Source organism: Notolepis coatsorum, assembly GCF_963971535.1.
Source record: "Notolepis coatsorum genome assembly, chromosome: 19".
Taxonomy (NCBI): Eukaryota; Metazoa; Chordata; class Actinopteri; order Aulopiformes; family Paralepididae; genus Notolepis; species Notolepis coatsorum.
The window spans coordinates 24733682-24746645 of record NC_140183.1 but is presented as its reverse complement, the minus strand read 5'-3'; the positions used below and the strand labels follow the sequence as shown (position 1 = coordinate 24746645).

The 12964-nt window shown below is 44.6% G+C and overlaps 1 pseudogene across 1 annotated transcript in view; it reads left to right on the top strand.

The window, feature by feature from the left end:
• Nucleotides 1–12964, top strand: part of LOC311246423 (zinc finger protein 516-like) — a 91468-nt pseudogene that overhangs the window by 15037 nt on the left and 63467 nt on the right. Inside the window, exon 2 of the transcript in view lies at nt 11754–12964. This exon is cut by the window's right edge and continues 430 nt beyond it. The product of the transcript in view is annotated as a zinc finger protein 516-like (transcript). The remainder of the gene's footprint in view (nt 1–11753) is intronic.

Sequence of the window (12964 nt, the reverse complement as noted above, 5' to 3'; positions counted from 1 at the left end):
ATCATTAAAGTATCATTGCTGTTATTCCTTAACTATTCCAGGTCGTATATTTACCACCTGCGCCTTCAGAGATTGGACATTCTCTATTGATATACCGACGAATACTCTTTGCCATAAAAGTGCATACTATTTCAATTCATAAATGTAATTAAGTGATTAAGTGCTTGTTCTACACACCATCGCTGTGTAGAAATAAAGACCTGTTTCGACTTCGTACATTTGTGTTGGATCCGTTTCATCTATGTGAGAGTGTTTATGATAATATATTTATGCCGTGTACTGGGTGGCCGAATATTAAGTACAAAGGTAGTGGTAGTAAGTATCATATCTAGTAATACAGTCAGGGAATTGTACCCCTCAGTTACAGTAACCTTTCATTGTGAGAAAAGCAGAACAAGGTAACAACAGTAGCTGAAGGGTGATAATGCCAGTAGTTTGTTTGTGACCAGTCGGTTCGGTCGTGCAGCTGTCTTAGACAGATGTGAGGGAACAAACATCCATGTACTATATGTCTATGTTCAGTTCTGTGAACGCATACCTTTTATGTATTAGGTGTGACGATACATTCATTTTCAGATTACATTTTCTTTATGCATTAAAATGTACAGATGAACAGAGCTTGAATTATTTATATATATTCCCCCCCCCCCCCCCCCCCCCCCCCAGCCATCTATCTTTCTATTGGCTAGTGAAGGTCCTGGCTCACACCCATCTATCTTTCTATTGGCTGGTGAAGGTCCTGGCTCACACCCATCTATCTTTCTATTGGCTAGTGAAGGTCCTGGCTCACACCCATCTATCTTTCTATTGGCTGGTGAAGGTCTCGATTCCCAAGTTGTAAGTTGTAAACATTGAAAGTGAGCCAAAACAGTATGCTAATAGCAGTAGCTATACCATACCACCAGTTAAACATTATGCTAATAGCAGTAGCTATACCATACCACCAGTTAAACATTATGCTAATAGCAGTAGCTATACCATACCACCAGTTAAACATTATGCTAATAGCAGTAGCTATACCATACCACCAGTTAAACATTATGCTAATAGCAGTAGCTATACCATACCACCAGTTAAACATTATGATAATAGTACCATACCACTAGTTAAACATTATGCTAATAGCAGTAGTTGTACCATACCACCAGTTAAACATTATGCTAATAGCAGTAGTTGTACCATACCACTAGTTAAACATTATGCTAATAGCAGTAGTTGTACCATACCACCAGTTAAACATTATGCTAATAGCAGTAGTTGTACCATACCACTAGTTAAACATTATGCTAATAGCAGTAGTTGTACCATACCACTAGTTAAACATTATGCTAATAGCAGTAGTCATACCACTAGTTAAACATTAGGCTAATAGCAGTAGTTGTACCATACCACTAGTTAAACATTATGCTAATAGCAGTAGTTGTACCATACCACCAGTTAAACATTATGCTAATAGCAGTAGTTGTACCATACCACCAGTTAAACATTATGCTAATAGCAGTAATTGTACCATACCACCAGTTAAACATTATGCTAATAGCAGTAGTTGTACCATACCACCAGTTAAACATTATGCTAACAGCAGTAGTTGTACCATACCACCAGTTAAACTGAGAGGAAATAATGTGGGAATTAGGGTATACATTTCAATACACTGTATTGAACACGTGTTTCTATTTTAGTATTGAGTATTGTATTGAGATGGTTACACCCCTAGTCTGTATCAATAGTCCTTGTGTACACTATACATATGAGTCATGTGAGAGTCATGCTCTAACAATGTTACCTGGTCAGCCATTCAGCCAGCCAGCTAGGCAGCCAGTCAGCCAGCCAGTCAGTCAGTCAACCAGTCAGGCTGCCCCCATGTCTGAGGGATTGGTTATTTATAGTCACCTCTCTTTGGACAAAGGTGGAGGAGGCAGTGAAGGGAGAGACACTCAGAGGACACACACTAGTCCCAGTGTCTCTTTCTTCTGGATACTTAGTCTGCAAATGAGGATATTAAAGTGGCAGCAATATGGTGACACCAACTTAATGGACTTTTAGGCAAATCGGTTATAATGGTGATTATAGACTCGATGAAATTTGTTCCAGCTTAGCGAGCCTATTTTTATTGAAGCGTTTAAGAAGTATGGATCAGGGGGGCTTTTTCATTCCCTGAAGACTGCCCCCAGCCAGCCGTCTCATAGTAAGTGACGTACCGGGTGGAATTAGGGGTGCGTTCAAGGTCTGCGTCTGTAGTTAGGTAGGTTGTTATTTCCCTGTGTGTTTCGGAGGCCTCACCGTGCCGGCACGGATCACCGGACTCCCCGCTGGGAACTTGGCAGCGTGTATACCTCCTGACGGAGGGGGTTATTTTTAAAGCCACAGCTCTACAGTAGCAGTGACACTGGGAGGAGGCTTTCAATGGCTACACAGTATACTAACAGTATACTAACATAGTATAATGGATACCAAAACAGGATATCGGTACTTAATATTGAAATCGGTTTCCAACGAGCAACGTTATTATAACCACACTCATTGTTATCTACTCCTTGGTTATCTTAGCTGAGCCTGGAAGCCAGAGGCAGATCCATTATAACTTTGTTGTGGGTATTTATTCCTCCATACTGATACATAATTACAACAGTGAGCGGCCGGGGTAATGATATCCTCAACCTCAGCTGGATACTTTGGTACAAAGACTTAAATGTAGGAACTTAGCTCATTCTCTCTTCTGTTACTCCAGAACGGACTCCAAAAACTAACTAAGAACTCTCCAGCATTCCTGCGTGAGACCCTAAAGCTCATCCCCCTGAACAGCTCTCTTAAAGCAACACTCACTTTTACATGTATTGCTACAGCGTGTTATGTGTCAGATATCAGAGCAAAGTGAAGTGAATCATTATTTTTTTTTAATCCTCTTTTTCTCCGCCTGATTTTCTATTTTTCTCCCCATCCCAATTTAGTCGTTATGCCAATTCCCACCCGCCCCTACCTGGTTGTTGTGCGCATGTTCCTCCTACTGGTCGGTACAAGGGAACCCTGAAGTCCACCACATGCTTCCTCCCACACATGCGGAGACAGCCAGTGGCTCTTTTTTCACCTGGCAGCGAGGACTCTCATTGGTGAAGCGTAACGCGTGGGAGGTCACGCTGCCTTCACCATTTCCTGCCTTTCGCTGAGCAGGCGCCCAGACCTGACCTGTAGGCATCGCTGTCCACAACGCCAGATTACCACCCTCGACTTCCCTCCCGCTAACTCAGCCAAACGAGTTAGTATGACGATCGGACCAAGCCGCAGGCAATACTGACTCCGGGAGTCGAGACCACAGCCTCTTGCATTGGCGACGAGCGCAATCTCCGCTACGCCATCCGACCGCCACTAAAGTGAAGTGAATCATGCTATATATCTCCAATGGAGAGAAGAAAAAAAATTTGTCTCAATGTCCGTGGCCAATAACAAATCTTAGACAAATCTAGGTCTAAGATGATACTCTTCTGTCAATGTAATGGATCAGATCAGGCTTTTCACTCTCAGCTTGTACCTTTTTTAAAGGTCCCCTCCACTCACTCAAAAACATGTTTTTTGATGGTTAATAATTCCCCTTGGAGGCATGATTTTGACGATACAGATTGGTGTTTGTGCAGAACTTGTCACCAGAGCCCCTTTTTCACATTCTTCCCCTGGAGAGGGAGAGCCTCTCTATTTCCCTGACATCTGAGTTGCAATAAATATTACAATATGTGGTTAACTTGACATCTTTATCTTCAGCTACACAGAATGCTGAGTACAGTAGGTATCGACATGTCTTGACAGGCAGAATATAAGCTGCTGACTGCCCGTTAAATATCAACGGGTGCTTGTTGCTAATTAGCAGATCAATTGAACCTTTGATTGAAATTGATTTTCAGTAGTTTATTGAACAATTTGGTGGAAAAACATATTTATACAAATTGTTATTCAATACAGAACATTTTAAGGGTTTAAAATACATCTGGAGGAGATCTTGTGTATTGTTTTCCTGAACCTATCTGCGAGCTCCAGTCTCTGCCTGTGTGATTTCCTGAACCTATCTGCAAGCTCCAGTCTCTGCCTGTGTGATTTCCTGAACCTATCTACGAGCTCCAGTCTCTGCCTGTGTGATTTCCTGAACCTATCTGCAAGCTCCAGTCTCTGCCTGTGTGATTTCCTGAACCTATCTGCGAGCTCCAGTCTCTGCCTGTGTGATTTTCCTGAACCTATCTGCGAGCTCCAGTCTCTGCTTGTGTGTTTACTCCACACTGTGAGAGAGCTGTCACTTCAATGATGGATAGCTTCATCTAACTGACAGAGCCGGTTGGTGCTGTGGCAGTCTTAATTACTCATGTGCACTCCTGTGCACTCCTGTGTGTATGTGTGTGTGTGTGTGTGTGTCATGCATGTGCATTCGTTTGAAAGTGAGTGAGAATTCATTGTGTATGTGTTTGACAGTCAGAGTGAAAGTGAGAGCGAGAGGAGAGAGACAGCTATGAGGGAGAGAGAGAGACTAACGCCTCGAATCTGAGGGAAAGTGAGAGAGACAGCGGAGAGAGAGAGAGAGACTGAGGGGCCTTTCTCACTCACTCATTCGGGTCCGTTCCGGTCCGTACCGTCCTCATTCCGGGTCGGGTGCGAACTTCCCCCCTCCCTCTCCCCCCTCTAGTTTGTGTACACACTTCAGTCTTTGTTCGCTCCGGGTTCTGTTTACGGTTTGCGTTTTGAGCGTGTACGCTTGCCGTAGGCGATGATGTCACGCTCGAAAATGTAAACAGGAAGAGTGTTAACACGGCGGCGGAGTCTAGTATAGCCACTGTAGCACTTATTTTTCAGCAAAGAATGTGCAATAAACAAAACGGATACATTCACTGTGTGTTCTGCCTCTCATTTGTTGATGAAACAAAACTAACATCAACACAATTGAACACCAAAAGCGGAGTTTAGTCTCATCTGTAGCGAGTTTGTTAGCTTACATGCTAACGTGAATGGAATATGCCAGTATAACAGTATAGCATTGTGGCTAGCAGCTAAACGCTAAGCTAATGGCTAACGCTAGTTAGCTTAGCCTGTTCAGCAGCTAACATCCCATCGCTCGTGGCAATTATATTGCATGTCATTGATCTACTGGTCGACCACGGCCGACTGGTTGGGCACCACTGGTCTAATAGAAATAAATGCATTCGAACAAGATAGTATAGTAGACAGACATAGCACTGGCAAACGCTAAGCTAACGGCTAACGCTAGTTAGCTTAGCCTGTTTAGCAGCTAACATCCCATCGCTCGTGGCAATTATATTGCATGTCATTCATTGATCTACTGGTCGACCACGGCCGACTGGTTGGGCACCACTGGTCTATAGAAATAAATGCATTCGAACAAGAAAGTATAGTATACATATAGCTATGGCAAAAAAAGTTACCAGGCTTAATGCGAGCCAGGGAAGTCTTTACCCCCTTCCGTGACTGCTATGTGCAAGCCAGGGGCTTTATATCTGATATATTTCGAAGATATATAGAAGATATAAATATCGTTTTAGTGGGTATTGTCCAGTTGTTGCTGTGTGTTTTTATCTGCCCACAATTCAAGCAAGTAACGACGTTGTGTGTGTCACTGGCGCGCACCCAGAACCACCTATTTCAAGCGTCCCAGGTTCAGCGGGGGGTAGTACGAATCAGCGCCGCTTCGCACCCAAAAGGGGTGTGTCCGTCTGAGTGAGAACACTCCCCCCTGTCCCCGGGGGCGCTGATTCGACCCCGAAAGGTGAGTGAGAAAGGCCCCTGAGAGTCTGAGGGAAAGTGAGAGACATCGGAGAGAGAGACTAAGAGACAGCAGAGAGAGAGAGAGATATTTAGGAACAGTGTAAAATTGTGTAATAACTATGAGACCTTCACCAGCCAATAGAAAGATAGATGGGTGGGAATCGAGACCTTCACCAGCCAATAGCAAGATAGATGGGTGGGAATCGAGACCTTCACCAGCCAATAGAAAGATAGATGGGTGGGAATCGAGACCTTCACCAGCCAATAGCAAGATAGATGGGTGGGAATCGAGACCTTCACCAGCCAATAGAAAGATAGATGGGTGGGAATCGAGACCTTCACCAGCCAATAGCAAGATATGACATCCCCAGCCAGGCTACAGTGTCCAGCCCAGCGCCAGGCTACAGTGTCCAGAGCCAGGCTAGTGTTCAGCAGAGCCAGGCTAGTGTTCACCAGAGCCAGGCTAGTGTTCAGCAGAGCCAGGCTAGTGTTCACCAGAGCCAGGCTAGTGTTCACCAGAGCCAGGCTAGTGTTCACCAGAGCCAGGCTAGTGTTCACCAGAGCCAGGCTAGTGTTCAGCAGAGCCAGGCTAGTGTTCACCAGAGCCAGGCTAGTGTTCACCAGAGCCAGGCTAGTGTTCACCAGAGCCAGGCTAGTGTTCAGCAGAGCCAGGCTAGTGTTCAGACCAGAGCCAGGCTAGTGTTCACCAGAGCCAGGCTAGTGTTCACCAGGGCCAGGCTAGTGTTCACCAGAGCCAGGCTAGTGTTCACCAGGGCCAGGCTAGTGTTCACCAGAGCCAAGCTAGTGTCACCAGGGCAGGCTCCAGGTCTATTGGCAAGGTGTTGGTCACTGCAGGGCTGCCAACAGGATGCTCAACGAGAAGCAGATGGCTGGTTACTGGCCTGGTACTGGGAGGGGGCGGGCAGGTCTGGGGGTGGAGTAGGAATTGTATCGTATCAGGCACATAGAGGATACATTAGAGATGACTCTGTGTGTGTGTGTGCGCGTTTGTGTGTGTGTGTGTGTGTGTGTGTGTGTGTGTGTGTGTGTGTGTGTGTGTGTGTGTGTGTGTGTGTGTGTGTGTGTGTGTGTGTGTGTGTGTGTGTGTGTGTGTGTGTGTGTGAGTGATGTATGTGTCTGTCTGTCTGTCTGTCTGTCTGTCTGTCTGTCTGTCTGTCTGTCTGTCTGTCTGTCTGTCTGTCTGTCTGTCTGTCTGTCTGTCTGTCTGTCTGTCTGTCTGTCTGTCTGTCTGTCTGTCTGTCTGTCTGTCTGTCTGTCTGTCTGTCTGTCTGTCTGTCTGTCTGTCTGTCTGTCTGTCTGTCTGTCTGTCTGTCTGTCTGTCTGTCTGTCTGTCTGTCTGTCTGTCTGTCTGTCTGTCTGTCTGTCTGTCTGTCTGTCTGTCTGTCTGTCTGTCTGTCTGTCTGTCTGTCTGTCTGTCTGTCTGTCTGTCTGTCTGTCTGTCTGTCTGTCTGTCTGTCTGTCTGTCCGTCCGTCCGTCCGTCCGTCCGTCTGTCCGTCTGTCTGTCACATGTGCTTGTTTGTGTCCATTCAGAGTCTACGTGTGAAAATTAAAGTGTGATCAGTAAGTGTGGGTTGTGTTTGTATGTGAGGGGTGTGTATTACTGTGTGGGTTATGTTTGTATTTTAGGAGTGTGGGTTATGTTTGGATGGGTGTGTATTACTGTGTGGGTTATGTTTGGATGGGTGTGTATTACTGTGTGGGTTGTGTTGTATGTGAGGAGTGTGTATATTACTGTGTGGGTTATGTTTGGATGGGTGTGTATTACTGTGTGGGTTGTGTTTGTATGTGAGAAGTGTGTATATTACTGTGTGGGTTGTGTTTGTATGTGAGGAGTGTGTATATTACTGTGTGGGTTGTGTTTGTATGTGAGGAGTGTGTATATTACTGTGTGGGTTGTGTTTGTATGTGAGGAGTGTGTATATTACTGTGTGGGTTGTGTTTGTATGTGAGGAGTGTGTATTACTGTGTGGTTGACCATCATGTTCATGTTCCCAAGCCTGTATTTCACTACCTGTACAGTTGAACTGGCTCTAGAATGCTAAGACAAATGGGACATGACTGCCACCTTGTGGGGGGTATTTAGAACAGCTCCTTACAAACCCAACAATATACAGTTTGTTGTTTACAAAGTGTACTCTTTTGTAAAATGTAATCCATCGCAAATTTTACTCGTAAAGCAGAAAAGAGAGAACATTTAGTATGTGTGAACTTGTACCAGCGTTGGTTTGTATTAGCTCGGATCCTGCCCTTCACCAAATTCCATAATTATATTAGTCAATTCAAGTGATTCAGGGTTGATCCGTGAATCACCTGAACTGAATCATATAATTATTATAGGAATTTTGCGAAAATGGCAGATTCAGGCTAGTGTTTCAGTAATTCAGGCTAGTTTTTCAGTAATTCAAGCTAGTGTTTCAGTGATTCAGGCTAGTGTTTCAGTGATTCAGTCAGGGGTCTGGATCCAGGCTACATTTAATGTTGTACACCATTGCATTGTCTGTATATATATAGTGTATTGTAAGTCCATGTGTGCTTAATACAAAATAATATAATTCAATTATCTACAGTATCCAACTGTATCTATACTGTACACATCCTCATGGGGAGGGTATTTATTTAAATGTATTACATTTACATGAGCACATCTTTTTTTATCAATGTTTTATTTCCTTAAAATTCTATAATAGTTTTATGCATGCCTATGCGTAGAGTCAAAAGTCTCATCTGTAGAAAACATGAGTATACTGGTACAATACTGCCACCAAGTGGCTGCTCCGAAACACTACATCTTAACAGGAATAATAATCTTCCTATTGACATTTTCAATGAGCTGACCCTATTACATCCAACATAAGGCTGGCTATATATTCAACAGATAGCTTGTGTAGAGTTTAGAGTTTAGACTTTATTGTCCCCAAGGGGAGATTCCTTTCCACAGCACTGTATACATCAGACAACAGTACATACAACATTAGTATCAAATAGTACACACAACAGCACACAGTGACAGACAGCAGTACACACTCAGGCCTGTTTAGTGAGGCCTATTGTTTGCGTTGATCAGGTTTTCCCCTTCTGTATCTCAGCCTTCTGCACCTGCGCCTGGAGGGCAGTGGAGTAAGGTGTTGATCGAGTGGGTGTGTGATGTCCTGTTCTATTGAGCTTGGAATGCGTGCAATGGCCTTATTGTTTGGCTCGTTTGCGAGGTTGGGTGTGGAAAAATCAATTGTCTTGGCAGCAGTGTTGGTTATGAGTGTGAGTTTGGCCTGATTAGTAATGGATAACATGTTAAATACGTAACAGTACAGTAGGATGGGCTGCATAATGCTCTGGTACAAGTACAACAGTAATATACGAATAATGCTCTGGTACAACAGCAGAAAAGGTAGGATAATTTAACAGAGTATACTTGTCTGCATAATTTTGAAGTGTATAACTTTAGGAATTCTGTTTTTTAAATCACTCAACACTGCAGCACCCACGTTTCAGCACTGTTTGATGAACATTGTTACTCGGTTGTAAGAGTTGTACCCTTCCTGCTGACTTGTCTTACAGAACTTGTAAGTCGCTTTGGTAGCTTCTAAAAGCTACCTGATAAAAGCTAAGCTGATAAAAGCGTCAAGCTAAATGACAAAATATAAATGTAAATGTGATGCTCTGCTACAACAGTAGATGAATAATACTCTGGTACAACAGTAGTAGATGACTAATGCTACCTGTACAGTTGAACTGGCTCTAGAATGCTAAGACAAATGGGACATGACTGCCACCTTGTGGGGGGTATTTAGAACAGCTCCTTACAAAACCAACAATATACAGTTTGTTGTTTACAAAGTGTACTCTTTTGTAATCCATCGCAAATTTTACTCGTAAAGCAGAAAAGAGAGAACATTTAGTATGTGTGAACTTGTACCAGCGTTGGTTTGTATTAGCTCGGATCCTGCCCTTTACCAAATTCCATAATTATATTAGTCAATTCAAGTGATTCAGGGTTGATCCGTGAATCACCTGAACTGAATCATATAATTATTATAGGAATTTTGCGAAAATGGCAGATTCAGGCTAGTGTTTCAGTAATTCAGGCTAGTTTTTCAGTGATTCTGTAAGACAAGTGAAGTTTCAGCACTGTTTGATGAACATTGTTACTCAGTTGTAAGAGTTGTACCCTTCCTGCTGACTTGTCTTACAGAACTTGTAAGTCGTATAGGAGCCAAAGCACTCATGAGTTATACCTTATTTCTATTGGCTTAGTTGCCTACACTGTTAAAGTCTACATTTTAGAATACAATGGGGCTTAGCTGTATATTTAGATTATTGTATGTTTATATGTTTATTTTATAACCTTACATTGAAACGGCATTAGGGATATTGATTGGATTTAGATAAAGTCATTGAACCGTCTTTGAATTCTTTATCAATGAACATACTACTCAGTAGAGTGGACCGTTGGCCCTCATAAGTCGCTTTGGTAGCTGCTAAAAGCTACCTGATAAAATAAAAGCGTCAAGCTAAATGATAAAATATAAATGTAAATGTAATGCTCTGCTACAACAGTAGATGAATAATACTCTGCTACAACAGTAGTAGATGACTAATGCTCTACTACAACAGTAGGAGATGAATAATGATCTGGTACAACAGTAGGAGATGAATAATGTTCTGGTACAACAGTAGTAGATGAATAATGATCTGGTACAACAGTAGGAGATGAATAATACTCTGGTACAACAGTAGGAGATGAATAATGATCTGGTACAACAGTAGGAGATGAATAATACTCTGGTACAACAGTAGGAGATGAATAATGATCTGGTACAACAGTAGGAGATGAATAATACTCTGGTACAACAGTAGTAGATGAATAATGATCTGGTACAACAGTAGAAGATGAATAATACTCTGGTACAACAGTAGGAGATGAATAATGTTCTGGTACAACAGTAGTAGATGAATAATGTTCTGGTACAACAGTAGGAGATGAATAATGTTCTGCTACAACAGTAGGAGATGAATAATGTTCTGGTACAACAGTAGGAGATGAATAATGATCTGGTACAACAGTAGAAGATGAATAATACTCTGGTACAACAGTAGGAGATGAATAATGTTCTGGTACAACAGTAGTAGATGAATAATGTTCTGGTACAACAGTAGTAGATGAATAATGTTCTGGTACAACAGTAGTAGATGAATAATGTTCTGCTACAACAGTAGGAGATGAATAATACTCTGGTACAACAGTAGTAGATGAATAATGTTCTGGCACAACAGTAGGAGATGAATAATACTCTGGTACAACAGTAGTAGATGAATAATGTTCTGGTACAACAGTAGTAGATGAATAATACTCTGGTACAACAGTAGGAGATGAATAATGTTCTGGTACAACAGTAGTAGATGAATAATGATCTGGTACAACAGTAGTAGATGAATAATGTTCTGGTACAACAGTAGTAGATGAATAATGATCTGGTACAACAGTAGTAGATAGGGGTGTAACGATTCGACCCCACAACGATTCGATTCGATTACGATTATTCAGGCAACGATTCAATGCATCATGAAATATCTTCATTTGACCACGATTCGATACATTTTTCGATACATTTTCTATCAGTTAATTCCCCCAAAAAAAATGAATACACAAATGTGGCTGGGGGAACTGATTCACTCAGCATGAATGGACTATAGGTCAATAAAAACAATATAAAAAAAAAGAAAAAAAATAGTTTTTTTTTTGATTAATTTAGATTATAATCGATTCTAACACATTATAATCGATGCATCGTTACACCCCTAGTAGTAGATGAATACTACTCTGATATAACAGTAGGAGGAGATGGGGGGCAACATAGAGTCCTTTCAGCTTGCGCATGACTGATAGTACATTTGATATGGTAGTAGATGATTGTTGATTTACACAGTTACTAATTGTGTTTGTTCTTTGTCTGCATTTTTGTCTCTCCCACAGACGAGAAGCCTTATATCTGCAGTCTGTGTGACTTTGTCACCGCAGAGTCTTCAGCCTATCTGTCTCACGTGCGTCTCCAGCACCCAGCGGCCCCTGACAGCAGGCCGAGCCCCGCCCCCAGCCCCGCCCCCAGCCCGGACAGAGCCGCGCCCCCCGGCTACCCCAAGCTGAAGAGGGCCCTTCTGCAGGGCCCGGCTCAGTCCGCCACCCCCCAACCTTACCTCTCTGCCCAGTCCCCCAAGGACAAGTGTCCCAGTCGGTCCCCGTCCCCCGCCGAACCCACCTCGACCCCCGTGGACCTGTGCGTGAGGGCCGAGGGCCACAGAGGCCTGGCCTCTTTGGCCCTCGACAGGAAGGCCCTTCCCAGCCATAAGTGCTCCTTCTGCTCCCACTCCACCCGCTACCCGGAGGTGCTCTGGATGCACCAGACGGTCGCTCACCGCATCAGCAGCAACAGCTCCACGCTGGCTCCTACATGGGCCTTGAGGAGCAGCACCAAGGGCGCCAAAGACGGGTCTGCGTCTTCTCGGAGACGCACGGGTCCCCCGCCCGTTCTAGAGGGGAAGGAGTGTCCCCCGCTGCCCCCGCTGGTCCGCGCCCCGCGCACCCGGCCCCCCCCGACCGCCTCCGCCACCGAGGGTCAGAAGAGGAGCAGGGCGGCTGGTCATCCCAGCACCTCCTCGGCATCCTCCTCTTCCTCCTCCTCGTCTTCCAGAGGCTCTACGTCGGGCTCCCAGGCCGGGATTCATCCTCATCCTCATCCTCCTCGGCCGGTCAGCGGCGGCAGAGCCATGGAGGACCGCGCAGCTCGCTCCAGACCCAGAGTGGATATCTACCCGCGGGGAGTCTCCTCGTCGTCGCCATCCGGTGGTTCGCTGGAGAAGAGCACCGGAGGGCCCCAGCGCTCCTCCGCGCCCAGCCACAGCTCTGCAGCCGGGGGCAGACCGGCGGACCGCTATATGATGCCCCAGGAGGGTCTGGGCTTCATGCTGTCCAGCAAACATGGCTTGGCAGAGTACAGCAGGGCCAGGGGCTCCCCTCAGCCCTCCAAGACCAGCTCCTCTCATCAGCCCTCCAAGACCAGCTCCTCTCATCAGCCCTCCAAGACCAGCTCCTCTCATCAGCCCTCCAAGACCAGCTCCTCTCATCAGCCCTCCAAGACCAGCTCCTCTCATCAGCCCTCCAAGACCAGCTCCTCTCATCAGCCCTCC